This window comes from Helianthus annuus, chromosome 3 (assembly GCF_002127325.2).
Source record: "Helianthus annuus cultivar XRQ/B chromosome 3, HanXRQr2.0-SUNRISE, whole genome shotgun sequence".
NCBI classification, from domain to species: domain Eukaryota; kingdom Viridiplantae; phylum Streptophyta; class Magnoliopsida; order Asterales; family Asteraceae; genus Helianthus; species Helianthus annuus.
In genome coordinates this window covers 28,772,406-28,789,372 of record NC_035435.2, presented here as the reverse complement: position 1 = coordinate 28,789,372, position 16,967 = coordinate 28,772,406, and positions in this window count along the sequence as shown.

Here is a 16,967-nt window from a genome sequence, read left to right as displayed (position 1 = left end):
TTAGCTTTGACCCATTGCCCTTCCATGCTTGTGTCCATGTTGACATGGCTCCTACGCTTTCAGGTTATCATCAACACATTCTTGTTAGCATACATCATTGTACTTGATAAGGAGCATACATTTGCATAATTTCATATTCAACTTGCATTGATCATTCATTAACATGTATAGCTTATTTCACTGAAAATATGTTGTTTGGGGACGTCCGTTTACTATACTTACGAGCTTGCAAAAATTACAATATTTTTATGAGACGTGACCCTCGGAGGGATTATCCTTGTGTTAAATTTTTAGAGTCCAACTCTCTACCAAAAATTTATAAAAATTCATTTACTATGCTGCAATCAGATTCGTCACTTCTGACTGCAGCTTACGGAAAAATTCATTAAAAATTCCTCGTTTATCCAATTGACGAAATTCCAATTGGCGATTCTTCTAATCGCTTAAAACTATCTACAGTAAAAATTTTAGACCATAACTAAATTACTAAATTGAGTTATGACATTCGTAATGGGCTGCAAATTCTGCCAGAAAACACAGCTTGAACTTTTGATACGGAAAAATTCATAAAACGCTCAATTTTCGTCGGAAAAATGCGATTCCAGTGGGGTTTTAAAGATATTTCCTGGAATTACCTTTTAGACTCAAGAAACACACGTTTTTATCACGTTTTGTTCAGGTTACAGCCAATACAAGTCGGCTGTAAATTCTGATCAGGAGCTGTTTGAATTCAGCTTTCAGTTTAAGCATGTTCTTGACATCATAACACTACTTTTTAGCAATCAAAACCCTAAAAACATCTCATACATGAATTTAATATCAACAAAAATCTGAATCTACTTGAGCTAAGCATGATTTTAACATATACTTGTCTAGGGTTTACTCCTAGACACTACTATGTTCCTATTTCATCCATATAACAATCATGCATCAAAAATTTCTAAATTCTCTAAGTTCATCAGAATTTCAAGTAGAGATTTTCTATCAAATTTCACATACCTTATGACCCCCTTGCAATGGAGATCACCAATCTAGGCTCGGATTTCGTTTTGGAATTGATCTTGACCTTCATTTTGTGAATTTTTGGGTGAGTTGGGGTTTTGGAGAAACCTGATCGCCCCCCTCTACGTTCTGGTCGATCCACACGCCAGTGTGTGTGTTGGATTTTTATTTTATTTGTGTTTAATAAAACTTGTTTCATACTTGGCACTTTTAACCCTCCTACTTTCATGAGGTTTTTATTTTGGGTGTTTCTAACACTCTAATTTATTATCACAAAACTCTTATCTAACTAGGTTAGTTTTATCACTAGTTAGTTTATCTCGTTAATATCAACGTCGGATTTATAATAAAAGGATTTATGTTTTAGGGTGTTACATACACCCCGTTACCTCGGGTCTTTTATAAGCTTTATTTCCTCCAAAGCTTTGATTCACTTTTTAGTTAATATTAGTCTTACTTATTTAGATCCTAATATTTACTGGGTTTATTTTTATCACTACCGTATTTTACCCGTTTATTTTCGGTTACTTTATTATAATTAATAAACCCGTTTTTGGGGTGTTACAAGTCTACCCCCCTTAAAGAAGGTTTTGTCCCCGAAACCTCTTTCATTCCTTCTATAACCCGTCTAGTCTTACTCTTCGTTCGTTTATTCATTCAGGTTACATTGGACGACTTACATAAGTATGTTGTGAGGAATTGACGTTTGTGACACATCCCATATTCCATAATTTGAAACTAACATCCTTTCTAGGTTCCTTCATGTCCCTATGTGAAGTGAGCGTATGATAGTACGCATTACCGTAAACATCCAAGCATCAACATTCTAACATAACTATCATTTTTAAATCTCATTATCTGTACTTGTTATGAGGATCAATCGTTAATCTACTTTTCTACCGCCACTTGAACTACTTACAACCTTATGTCTAACCTTTTATTTAATCTTTCACATTACTTCTTTATACTAAACCGGCATGTCGTGCAAAGAGCAACATATGAGCATTAATCAACTAGTTCCAAGTTTTCATTCAGGGTCCTTAAATCTTCCTCTTATTGACATAAATACTTTCTAAAGATGACCATTGCTAGTCGGTTATTTCATACTATACTATATTTGTCCTACCATTCATTTCATTCATATGTACAAATAGTTCACAGATTCTTACCTTTCAATCTAGAATTAAACATTTTACTAACTTCACCTTCATTGTATAACTTAACGATCTGCAAACCGGATTGGCCCGCTTCTGAATGAGTCCGTGTCAAGGCCGGTTCGTTTCCCTTCCTTTCATGAATGGCTTCCGCTCATGGGCTTCCTTCTAACAATATCTTGTTTAAATGAACATAGCCAACAAACCTAGCATCAAGGTTAGCATTTTTCGTTGGTACCTATCATTATTACATTCTTTCCAATTTATTCTGTTTAGTGTTATAAAAACCCACAATTCCTTCGTTTTGTTAATTATTTCACCGACCCATTACAGTTGGCTTTCCAAGGTCTAACTAACGTTTCTTAATTATCATGGATGTAATGAAATACACGATTGTATTTCTTTCCATTCATGCTTACATACAAGTACTTTAATACATCCTTTCCATTCTTCTTACAAAACTTACCCTTCCCGTCCATACTTAAGTTATTGTTCGGGTCGTAGCCCGTCATTCATTTTGACCCACAAGAGTCATTTAGTAATATACCTTTCATGTAACTTGCTCACAGCTTATTTCTTTCAGCTAAGGTTTCTTGCTACTACAATAGCTTACATTGGCTTTACCTACATAGTAAATCAAATACTTCATGCTAACTTTACTAATACCTGCTTAGCAACTATCACTTACTTTGTTTAACTTGTTCGGAAATCCAATTGTAATCTACATTCTGACCATATGTCTACCAACTACCCATTTCCGGCACATCCCTCTTTAGTCGAGCTATAAGCCCCTACTCAAAAGAAAGCATCAATTTGTACAAACCTTGCGCGAATCGAAACCTTTGACTCGTTATCCATAACTTACGATGGTTATTTCTTTCCAATCTGTGGCATTGGATGATCATGCATTATGTTCGCCTACAATTATAAGACTTGACAATTTAAAACATTAAATATCGGGTTCAATGGCAATCCCGATTTGACCCGTATGACTCATTTATACATCTCAACCATCTTGCATACAACGTATTCACGTAAATATTTATATAGATAGAAGTTCAAAACATAACTTAAGTAATATCCACTTTCTGAAGAATATTTACTTGTTTGGTACGTAATTACTTACGAATTTAAACCTTTCATTCTTATAATTCATTCCCTTCTATGCTTTGAATCCGTCTCGCGGTTTCTAACATATCATTCATGCTTTCATTCCTTTCATGCTTCGAATCCGTCTCGCGGATTCTAGCACATCATTCATGCTTTCATTCCTTTCATGCTTCGAATCCGTCTCGCGGATTCTAGCACATCATTCATGCTTTCATTCCTTTCATGCTTCGAATCCGTCTCGCGGATTCTAGCACATCATTCATGCTTTCATTCCTTTCATGCTTCGAATCCGTCTCGCGGATTCTAACATATCATTCATACTTTCATTCCTAAAAGTCTTACACTCCTCTTCACCCCCACGTCCACCTACTACCTAGTTCTAGCGGACATACCTGTAACAATTATCACGGTCTCACGAACGTCATATGTTTCTTGTGTACTGGCCAGGTACACGATTCACATACTAGTTTCGTGTCTTCGTGTAATCGCCACCTTATGTCCGAAGGATTAAGTTTCGGCACGTGTAGCATTTTCAAAACTTCATTACTATCCCATTATTATCTTTCATTTAAAATTCTTCTTCTGTTGATAGGTTTTAACATTACATGTACTTACATATATTGAATCTACGTACCTGGAACCAATTTATCTTACTGCGTGCGTTGATGTCGGTCGGAGACCGCAGTCGTGAATCATCCTCATCCAAACAACTATGCTTATCTTACACACAACATAATGTTAGTATCTTCATAAACATACTTAAATTCATACTTACATTTGCTTCTACCTTTAGATCTTGATCGAGTCTTGGATTGTACGGGTTCCTTGTCACAAGAGCACACAGGTTTGAGTTCAAGTATTTGCCTCCTCATACTTGATTTCCCTCAAACCAGGGCTCTGATACCAACTTGTAACGCCCATATTTCTTAATCCGAAAAGTAATATTACCATACTATTATTTAAGAAAAACTCGGGCATGACCCGTTCGTAATAAGAACAATTCCCTGTAAGATCATCGTGTAAGAACTTAAAGATAACGCAGCGGAAAAATAGCTTTGAAAATTTCTTTACGATCTTAAAACAATACACACATTCAAGAAAAAGCTTACAAAATTCACTTCCCTTTTTACAAATTAATGCGTTACAAAATTAAGACTACATAACCGTTCTTTCCGTACAATCCTTGTTATTCGACTCGATCTATGCCCGCTTATCTTCGATAGTGGTAGAAGAAATCCGTGTAGTACCTGTGGACATCACATACAACTTAACCATTAGTCATTGACAACATCATACAACAATAATCTGGTACAATTAAAAATCATATAACATTCAACAACATAAACTTTGATTCATTCGACTATCCTCTCGGATTCCTTTGTTTCGAGTTCGGCTTCCAGGTTCGGCTTCAATTCTACAAGAGTCTGACATTCTCATTCCTGCATTACATTCCAATCTCAAGCACATCATTAGTAACGTCCATACTCAAACGTATTGAAACCATGTATACATGCATACCTGTCCCATTCTTTTCATAGGCAATAAATCCTACTTCGTGCATTCGTATATTCATACGTCTAATCATACGCACCTACATATCTACACATCTACTTACCTATATACATAACTACATGCTTACATAATCATGTCTACACATACTTACTTACATTCAATTCTTGATTAACTTATTCGCATTCACTTATCATACTCGTACATTAATTATGGAGTGCTTAGACTTGGATTTATGATCCAAAAACATCAAGGAAACATTCAAAATTATGTTTGGGAGGCCCGTCGTAGACCACGGTTAATATACCGAAGCTTACGGTACACAAAATAACTTAATTAACAAATTTCAGCATTTTAAACATGTGGAGGCCGTCGACGACGGCTATTAGTTTTTCGCGTAGCCAGAAACCTCCGTACACAGGAAAATTAGGCGTCGGAGAAAACTAAAAATGCACAAGGCGTCGGCGACCGCCTCTAGTTTTTGCCATTTTTCTGCTGTGTTGTTTTCGTCGTTCGCACGCACAAAAACTTGCATAGCTTTTAAATCGTTTACCCGATTAACCTCCCGTTTCTTCCTACATGATTGTAAACTAACATTCTATTATGTGAACTTAAAATCCAACATCCGGGTTAAGGAAATTCTTAACTTATACATTTTCGGCTTATTATTCATTACGAATTATTCGACCCGTCATGCATTTATCAACAACTCATATGTTTACACTTAAGGCTCACATAATGTTAATGGTATAACACCTTACACTAACCGGGCACATGAAATACTATCGACATTGCTTGTACAAACGTTCCGTGCTAAAGTATACCTTCACTTTGACCCATTAACCTAAGTCCCCATTCTCGGTTGGTGCACTTATGTGCAATTTTACCCATTACCCGATTACATACCGTAGCCATTACTTAGACATTATTCGTCATATCATTACAACTTTATATTGTCCCATTCGGTCTACTAAGCTAAAATTACCAATTTGATACGACCAAAACCATATGAAACTTCAAACATCATCATGCTTAATCAACTAACGCTACTTTACTTAAATAAAATAAGAAGTGATTACAGAAATCACTTACCTCGTGCGTCCGAGTTCATGCATAGCTTCCGTATTTAGCTTTGACCCATTGCCCTTCCATGCTTGTGTCCATGTTGACATGGCTCTTACGCTTTCAGGTTATCATCAACACATTCTTGTTAGCATACATCATTGTACTTGATAAGGAGCATACATTTGCATAATTTCATATTCAACTTGCATTGATCATTCATTAACATGTATAGCTTATTTCACTGAAAATATGTTGTTTGGGGACGTCCGTTTACTATACTTACGAGCTTGCAAAAATTACAATATTTTTATGAGACGTGACCCTCGGAGGGATTATCCTTGTGTTAAATTTTTAGAGTCCAACTCTCTACCAAAAATTTATAAAAATTCATTTACTATGCTGCAATCAGATTCGTCACTTCTGACTGCAGCTTACGGAAAAATTCATTAAAAATTCCTCGTTTATCCAATTGACGAAATTCCAATTGGCGATTCTTCTAATCGCTTAAAACTATCTACAGTAAAAATTTTAGACCATAACTAAATTACTAAATTGAGTTATGACATTCGTAATGGGCTGCAAATTCTGCCAGAAAACACAGCTTGAACTTTTGATACGGAAAAATTCATAAAACGCTCAATTTTCGTCGGAAAAATGCGATTCCAGTGGGGTTTTAAAGATATTTCCTGGAATTACCTTTTAGACTCAAGAAACACACGTTTTTATCACGTTTTGTTCAGGTTACAGCCAATACAAGTCGGCTGTAAATTCTGATCAGGAGCTGTTTGAATTCAGCTTTCAGTTTAAGCATGTTCTTGACATCATAACACTACTTTTTAGCAATCAAAATCCTAAAAACATCTCATACATGAATTTAATATCAACAAAAATCTGAATCTACTTGAGCTAAGCATGATTTTAACATATACTTGTCTAGGGTTTACTCCTAGACACTACTATGTTCCTATTTCATCCATATAACAATCATGCATCAAAAATTTCTAAATTCTCTAAGTTCATCAGAATTTCAAGTAGAGATTTTCTATCAAATTTCACATACCTTATGACCCCCTTGCAATGGAGATCACCAATCTAGGCTCGGATTTCGTTTTGGAATTGATCTTGACCTTTATTTTGTGAATTTTTGGGTGAGTTGGGGTTTTGGAGAAACCTGATCGCCCCCCCTACGTTCTGGTCGATCCACACGCCAGTGTGTGTGTTGGATTTTTATTTTATTTGTGTTTAATAAAACTTGTTTCATACTTGGCACTTTTAACCCTCCTACTTTCATGAGGTTTTTATTTTGGGTGTTTCTAACACTCTAATTTATTATCACAAAACTCTTATCTAACTAGGTTAGTTTTATCACTAGTTAGTTTATCTCGTTAATATCAACGTCGGATTTATAATAAAAGGATTTATGTTTTAGGGTGTTACATACACCCCGTTACCTCGGGTCTTTTATAAGCTTTATTTCCTCCAAAGCTTTGATTCACTTTTTAGTTAATATTAGGCTTACTTATTTAGATCCTAATATTTACTGGGTTTATTGTTATCACTACCGTATTTTACCCGTTTATTTTCGGTTACTTTATTATAATTAATAAACCCGTTTTTGGGGTGTTACAAGAAGTTTTCATAACAACTATTTATATAATCCAGTTAAAGATACGTCCCATACCGTATCCCGAATACACAAATACATTATTACAGATAATATCCAAACAAGAAATTATGTTCTGACAACTCAGATTTAATCATAACAAAACTAAATATTGTTCAAATGTTCCTAAAGACCCAGCCTGACAAGATCTACAGACAACTATGCTCTAGTTGCTTTTTCTTGATAGACAACTATTTGTTGGGGGCCTCTAGAGCTTTATTCTAGCCCCGCTTTCCTAGCAAGCAAACACCTTAAACACCTGTTACATACGTTAAAATAAAGTCAATACATATAATGTAAAGGTGAGCATACAAGTTTGATAATAGCATATAGAGTTCAAAATAGTTTACGCATAACCAGCACGTACACAGAGGAAAACGAAGCATGTTAATTATCGACATGGACCTATCGATACCAATGACTGCGGGTTGACCGTCCGGGACGGTTCACAATACATGATTACCACCGTAATCCATGCAAGTAATTGTCCTTAACAACCCCCGTGTGAACGGGTGCTGAGTCCAAACTATAGTACTACGTCGTTAAGGCAGGTAGACAGCATTCCACGTGTAAACACAATCAACAAGCATTCATTTAGTCACGTAATACATGCACATTGGTTAGCGTTAAAATAATTGAATAGTGTGATCGATTTGTGATTTTGATAAGTAACGTATGTAACACCCAAAAGTGCTAAAAGCAAAAAGGGATCGAGTATACTCACAGCGGTTGATTGATGGATGAAGGGAGCACTTGAGAGTAGGGTTAGCCTGAACAGTTCAATAGCATAACGATGAATACGCGACTAATGGAAACAGGTGTAAGTGGGTCGAACAGCCTGGTCGATCGAACGGCAGGTTCGATCGAGTGGGTTGTTTGTTCGGCTGGACAATCCGTTCAGACAGCCTGCTCAATCGGCCGGTAGGCTCGATCGGCTGGACTGTTCGAGTGCATTGTTTCTTCCTTTGAGTAGGATGTGTTTGTGTATGATGGTTTGAACTTTTGAAGTTTTCGTTGTAGCATTTGAGAACACTGAAGTATACTTACCTTTCAGGTCGATCGATCGAAAGGTTTGTTCAATCGGTCGGCTTAACCGATCGGTTAGGAACTTCAGCAGTAGTCCTCAGCAGGGTATCACTCGATCGAGCAGCATATTCGATCGAACAGCCTGTTCGTTCTGATAGCATGTTCGATCGGGTGGCACTCCAATGCGTCGAACGAGTTGAAAATCGATTAAGTGTTGAAGCATAGTATCTCATGATCCGAAGAGTAATGTTTACCAATCGAATAACATGTTCGATCGGGCATCACTTCGTTTAATACCATACTTCATGAAGTTGTGAGATGTGGGACCCTGTGCTAGCCGATCGGCTGGCCCGGTCGATCGGCTGGCATGTCCGTTCGGCTGGGCTGTTCGTTCGAACAGCGTAGCCGTTCGGCCAGCATTCTGACCTGGTTGGCCTTTCGTCGAACACTTTGCTGTTTTGATTATTTGACGTTATATTGAGGTAGTTTGACAACGAGTTGAACTATGACACTTTCGTTCTCACTTGTTTCTCCTGCTCGGACAGGAATCACCCAAGTCCGGCCGGTGAATGGTTCGGAACGTCAGTTTAATGTTTAACCCGAGGTCGGTGAACCTCGTAGATAGAACCCGAATCTTGATTCACACAACCATTAGAATGATTTGTGAGTTAGCTCAAGCTCCGTTTCTACCGGTTTGAAGGCATTGAGTGTAAAAGAGTTGAAAGAAAGTTGGAAATCCTCCTTTCAATCCTTTACATCATGTAAATGTTTAGATCTTCGGTAGATCTTAGCTTGTTTATGTGGAAATCGGTTAGATCCAAGCTATTCATGGTGGAGTGAAGTCAGGACATGGTGTTCTTGAAGAACACCATGATGACATCACCCAAGAATGTCTAGATCTTGGTGATTTCACGGTTAGAAATCAAAAATCGAAAGATAGAAAGGTGTAGAATCATGCATTGATCAAAAACGTACAAGATTTAGAGTGAATACTTACCGGAGTTGAGAGAAATCTGAGAAAAAGTGAAGAACAGGAGCTGGTCGGTCAGAGCTTTCCAAAAGTGGTAAAGATGACAATGACAGCCCTATTTATAGGCTCCAAAAGAGGAAAGTGTTAACCGATCGGACAGACATCCTGATCGGCTGGCCTGCTCGATCGAACAGCTGGTTCGATCGGCTGGCCTGTTTGATCAGTGTCTCCTGTTCGATCGGTGACCCCCTTTTGAGAATTTTGCGACGGTTTTTGATATTCCGATCTCGATTGAAGACGATACGAGTACGATAGAGTTTCCTATTCAAATTACTTTCAGTCCCAACTACTATATCTAACATACAATCACCTATAATTCACCTTATCCTAACGTTACCATTCGTCGTAGTTCGAGTTCGATTGTATTCGATTTGAGTTTCGAGTTTCGATTCGAGTTTCGATTGATTAACACACAAAACATAAAATAAACACGCACAGGTAACACATAAGGCACACACACGTAGTAACAACAACCACAGTTCGCGTAATTCGAGATTCGAGTTCGATGATAGTTAGATCGGTTTGATTACTGATTAGTTAACTTTATCGCATTGTTACTTCCTACCTTTCACAGTCGTACATCGGTTCGCGTTAAAACGTTCGATTACTTCGATTCTTTCTAATCACAACACTTACACCACATAATACAAATAAAATTGAAAATAGACTATCTACAGTCAAAGGAAGTCAAAGTTGACTTGGACTTTGACTTTGACATTCGAAAACACGGGGTGTTACAACTACGTCATGGCGCTACGGGAAGCTCTCGATGAAATGACTTCGGTAGAGGAGGTCTTGATAGACCGTATAAACTATCTTACGGTGGGGCTGGAAAATAGTTTTCAAGAGATTAACCTCTTGCACCAGAGGTTAAATATTCTTGTAACACCTCCCATGGAACCTGTCCTCCCTCAAGAGGATTGGAACCTAGCACTTGGAGTCAACAACCCTACCGGATGGGATGGCATTCCAGCGGAGCCTCCTCTTGAAAATCTGCAAGAAGTCCCGGTGGAAGTTGCACCTCCTCAAACAGACGCCAACGAGCCCTCCTTTCTCCTCCCGAGGGAGATAGAGGAGTGGCTCGCCGACATATGAGGAGTCCATACCCAGAGGAAGGAGTTCTATGAAGCCGCATCCAACCGAGACTACTATCTTCTCAGAAATTTTGCTAATTAGAATAACTTGTAGGCTAGAACTCCTTGGTTTAAGCTTCTTGTGCTTACTTATCTAACTTACTAGTATTCTAGGACTATGTATCTCTCTATGGTTTTTAATGAAATGATGGTTTTAAGGTTTGGATGATGTTGTGATAAATAAAACACACTCGGGATGGTCAAGGATAACAAGGGAATCGAGAAACATAGCCCATGCACGAAAACAGGGCCATCCGACAACAATTTCTTCATTACAGTAAGCTTAGCACGGGCCGTGTCCGCCCAACACGGCCCCGTGCTGCACACTCTGCAGAAAATTGGCCAGTTCAGGTAACTGGACACGGGCCGTGTTCGCTGAACACGCCCCCGTGTCCAGGCTTCTGTTTCTTTTCTTTAATTTTTGTCGCTGGCACCTGAACACGGGGCCATGCCCGGTCCCCACGGGGCCGTGTCCAGGATGCCAGTAACATAAAATTTTGCTTTTGACACCATTTTACACATTCAATCAACCTAAAAACTTATTTTTGGGACACATTGAGGACAATGTGTAATTTAAGTGTGGGGGGAATGCTAAAACCTTGAATCTTGCAAGTCCTAATAACAAGCCTTACACAAAACTCTATTGGAACCGCTAATCACCCCAATTTTTTTCAAAAATTTTCATTTTTTTTACTTGTCTAAGTTTAAGTTGGGAATTCAAGTTCTAACAAGGTTATATTTTTACAACTTTACAACCGATAGCATCGTGATAAAAAGAACCAACATAAGAAAATTACGAAAAGGCATGACAAACTTAGTTAAAATTTGATTACATATACTTGATCACATAAAAACCCTTTCCCACAAAAGTGAGTTTTGAGCCTTTAACGAGCATACAAATACATATCTTTACACTAAATGTTCATCTTTCGTTTCTTGTGTGAATAGCCGTTTGGTTCGTACGACTCTAGAACTTGCCACAACAATACATTCCCAGTCCTTACCAACTTAAACCCGAGTAAGTAAATGATGGAGGCATTAGGACTAACCTTTTCTTTTTCTTTCTACACCATTATTTTTCATTTTTTTTTACCACCTACCCAAAATCCCCCTAGTTAACCCCTTTGAGCCTAAACCTTTTCATTTCTTAACCCAAAACCATCACCCTTTTACCCACCTAAACCCTTTTATTTTTAACCGTTTATTTTAGTAACAACGTTCGGTTTTCTAATGACTCTTCCTTATCGAAAATACAAAAGTGAGTTTTGAGCCTTTAACGAGCATACAGATACATATCTTTACACTAAATGCTCATCTTTCGTTTCTTGTGTGAATAGCCGCTTGGTTCGTACGACTCTAGAACTTGCCACAACAATACATTCCCGGTCCTTACCAACTTAAACCCGAGTAAGTAAATGATGGAGGCATTAGGACTAACCCTTTTTTTTCTTTCTACACCATTATTTTTCATTTTTTTACCACCTACTCAAAATCCCCCTAGTTAACCTCTTTGAGCCTAAACCTTTTCATTTCTTAACCCAAAACCATCACCCTTTTACCCACCTAAACCCTTTTATTTTTAACCCTTTATTTTAGTAACAACGTTCGGTTTTCTAATGACTTCCTTATCGAAAATACAAAAGTGAGTTTTGAGCCTTTAACGAGCATACAAATACATATCTTTACACTAAATGCTCATCTTTCGTTTCTTGAGTGAATAGCCGCTTGGTTTGTACGACTCTAGAACTTGCCACAACAATACATTCCCGGTCCTTACCAACTTAAACCCAAGTAAGTAAATGATGGAGGCATTAGGACTAACCCTTTTTTTTTTCTTTCTACACCATTATTTTTCATTTTTTTTACCACCTACCCAAAATCCCCCTAGTTAACCCCTTTAAGCCTAAACCTTTTCATTTCTTAACCCAAAACCATCACCCTTTTACCCACCTAAACCCTTTTATTTTTAACCCTTTATTTTAGTAACAACGTTCGGTTTTCTAATGACTCTTCCTTATCGAAAATATATATATATATATATATATATATATATATATATATATATATATATATATTGATGAACCAAACAAATAAACAAGTTCATCAAAAATAACTTTGTTTGAAACAAGTGGTTCATCAAAATAAAAATGTGAAAAATTAAAAGTCTTTCAAAAAACCGATGTTTGTTATGCTTTTCGCCATTTTTACTAACCACTAACCCAACCACCCACCTTTAGCCCAAGCCTAACCCTTCACCCAAAAAGTCCTCTTAATATTTACAAAGGTATAAAGTTAAAAAGGAGGAGGATTGATTGCTTGGCAAGCTTATGGTAGGAGTAAGTTCCATGCCGCTCTCGAGTGATTCACTAAAAAAATACACCTTCGGCCGAGTGTTGAGTGATTCCCCCGTGAGGTATGTGAACTTGTATATAAATGGAATTTTAAAGAGGTATGTTATGCCCTAATAAATAATTTATCTTATGAAACGTTTTTAATAAATCACGACGAATAGGACTGTAAATAAATAAAAATAAAACCTAAATAATCTTGGAATTCCCGACACTCTTTGACAAGCCCAAAAACCTTCTCTTCTACCCATTCCATTTGGGAGTGAATAAAGCCATATTATAAAGAGTTTTGCTTGAGGACAAGCAAAGATTCAAGTGTGGGGGTATTTGATGTGCACAAAATGCAACATATAAATTACATCAATTATGGCTTAAAACTAACCCTTTTTTAGTACTAATGTTGAAAAAAGTGTGCTTTTGTCTTCCTTTTGTATTTTCAGGATTAAATGAGCTCAAAATAACAAAAGAAGCAAAAAGACAGCAAAATCTAACATAAATACAAGAAAAAGAACAAAAGTGATATGCCCTACCCCCCGACAGCATCCTCCCAAGCAAAACAAAGAAGACAGAAGACTGAACACGCCCCGTGCTCAGCGAGCACGAGGCCGTGCCCAAGAAACAGCAGAAAAGACAAACCTATAGAAGCTTCTACTGCCCACCACGGGGCCGTGCCTAGCGGATACGGGGGCGTGGTCAACTTGTTGTAGGCGCACGTATTGTAATTGCGAATTACAATTAATGAAGAGAGAGGGTGTCAGATGGACACGGGGCCGTGCCCGAGCTTCTGTTCAGCCTATAAATAGGAGTGTTTGGAGCTCTTGCAACTCATCCCTTGGCACACCACCTCTCTCACACTTCACCCACCACCCACCACCATCACAACACCATCATCCATTGTCCATCGTAGAGTGTGTGAGTCGTCTCGGGATCCAAGATTGATCGTAAGAGTTCTTGACAATCAAAGGCCATGTTTGCCTAAGTCTCTTACATCGCTTGGTGAAGACAAGTGTTTAGTGTAATACTTTTTATTTTTAATCTTTTGCACTTTTTAATTGGTTTTGTATTAATGACTTTAGTTACTAGTTTCTTATGTTGAAGGTGATTCTTCCTTATCGTTTGTCCGTGGTGTCTTGGCATTATTTTACTGTCTATATAAAATAAAAGATTTTCACCATTCATATCTCCACGGTCTATATGGAGGTATGTTGGCTACCTGGTCGGGGGTTAAGGGAACGGTTTGGTAAGAGTCTTGCCATTGTTCAGTGTATAGATCCTGCAAAGGACCTGGGTCAAATTTAGTAGGACCTCCTTCAATACCCAAAGGTATTGGATGGCGGGGGTCCAAACTCTTTGATCCCCTCATAAGTTAAACTACTATTAAAACTTTAACCCAGCTACTTAGGACTGTATCCCTGCTGACTCAGACTACTTAGCTGAGGGTAACGTCGCCTTCAAAAAAGGGGCCTACCACATTACGCATTAATAACTTAATTAATTATCTTTCAATAATCCGACCCTTTAGGATTGTATCCTTGCTGACTCAAACCACTGGGTTGAGGGTAACGTCACCTTCAAAAGAGGGGCCTACTACAATAACTAAGATAATCTCTTAAACAAGTGCAAAAGTGCGAAAATAATCAAAGGTTACACTACACACGAGTCGGATCCAAGTGATTCATCTTGTCTATCTGTTTTTATTTTTATTTTATTTTTCAGCATTTTAGTTAGTTTTATTTTCATAGTTTAAAAACCTTTTTCTAACTTTTTGATTTGATTAGACGTTGAGGATAAATCGGTACTAAAAGCTCTTGTGTCCTTGGACGACCTCGGTATCTTACCAACACTATACTACGTCCACGATGGGTGCACTTGCCCATATGTGTGTTTAGTGTTAGTAAATATCGTGTTTTATAAATTTAAAACTTGGCTAAAAAGTGTAAAAAGGGCTTAAAATATACATCTAAAATATATTACACCTAACACGCATCAACCACCAACTCCAACCCTCTACATATGTCCTTCGACACCTTTTTAAACCCGACACCCTCGGTTCCCATTCCCTCCCCACCGCCTGCATCTCCTGCCCAAAACTCTCCACCCACTATTGACACTTCCCACTCTACCCAAGCCATTCCATCACCCGAAGCCCAACAATACGCACCAACCGAAGCCCAATAATACGCGCCAACCGAAGCCCAACCAACCACCCCATCTCACCAAACCTCCCACGGCCCAGTATCATCTCCCTTACAACTCCACAACCCATCTCCAACCTCCCCGGCCCATACACCACCCTCCACTTCCACCGTCTCCCCTCTCGGCCCAATGCCCGAGCCCAATGACCAGCCCACTCCACCCACTGGTTCCACCACCTCTACACCAATCAACTCACCCAACTTACAATATCATCAACCGACCCTCCAAACACCCAAACTCCACCGCCTCGTCGACAACCCAAACCTAACCCCAAATACTACAACTCTAATTTTGTCAACTCCACCACCATTCATCCATTACCTATGTCCCTTGAACAGTCCACCTATACTCAAGCCATGAATGATCCGGATTGGCGTTCCTCCATGGATCTTGAATATAATGCCCTCATCCAAAACAACACATGGGAACTTGTACCTCACACCACCCAAACTCCCATTGGTTGCAAATGGGTGTTCCGCATCAAACGTAAACCCGATGGCACTATCGACAAATACAAAGCGCGTCTAGTGGCAAAAGGGTTTCACCAACAATTTGGAAAAGACTACCATGAAACCTTTAGCCCGGTTACTAAACCCGTTACCATTCGCACCGTCCTCTCCATTGCTCTTTCAAAAGGGTGGTCTTTACGCCAACTTGATGTTAACAATGTGTTTCTTCATGGAACCCTCCATGAGGATGTTTTTATGATACAACCTCCCGGGTTCACAAACACGGAATTCCCGCGTCACATTTGCAAACTAAAAAAATCCCTTTACGGTCTTAAACAAGCACCGCGCGCTTGGTACATCGAACTAACCAACTTTCTTGTTAGCTTTGGCTTTAAAAAATGTCATCATTATTCCTCCCTTTTTGTCTACAATTCCAAAGATATCACTTGCTACCTACTTGTGTATGTAGATGACATTGTCCTTACAGGAAATCACAACTCCTTCATGGACTCATTCGTTCAAGCTCTAAGTAAATAATTCTCCATCAAAGACCTAGGCCCTCTCCATCACTTCCTAGGAATCGAAGTCATTCCTACACCTCAAGGTTTATTTCTTTCTCAACATCGCCATATTCAAGATGTTCTCACTGCCTTTAAAATGGATGGTGCAAAAGATGTTCTCACTCCTTTGAGCACGTCTGATCCGCTCTCTCCTAATAACTCCTCTCCTTCCGTTGACCCCACCCCTTACGGAAAACTTGTTGGTACTCTACAATACCTTGCTTTCACCCGTCCTGACATCTCATTTGCCATCAATAAATTATCTCAATTCATGCACTCACCCAAACAATCACACTGGCAAGCTCTCAAACGGGTACTCCGATATTTGAAAGGAACGGTATATCACGGGTTGTTCTTGAAACGCAACACCAATCTTACCCTGCGAGCCTTCTCGGACTCAGACTGGGGAGGCATTACTAATGGAGGTCGGTCAACCACAGCATATCTTTTATACCTTGGGTCCAATATCATCTCTTGGAAATCTGCAAAACAAAAAACGGTCTCTAGACCCTCGACCGAAGCTGAGTACAAAGCCCTTGCTAATGCCGCTGCAGAACTGTTATGGGTTAAAAACTTACTTCATGAACTGGGCTTACCACCTGTGAGCACTCCCTCGTTATACTATGACAACACCGGGGCCACCTATGTATGTGCAAATCCAGTTTACCACTCACGCATGAAACACATAGCCTTGGACTATCACTTTGTACGGGAACAAGTCA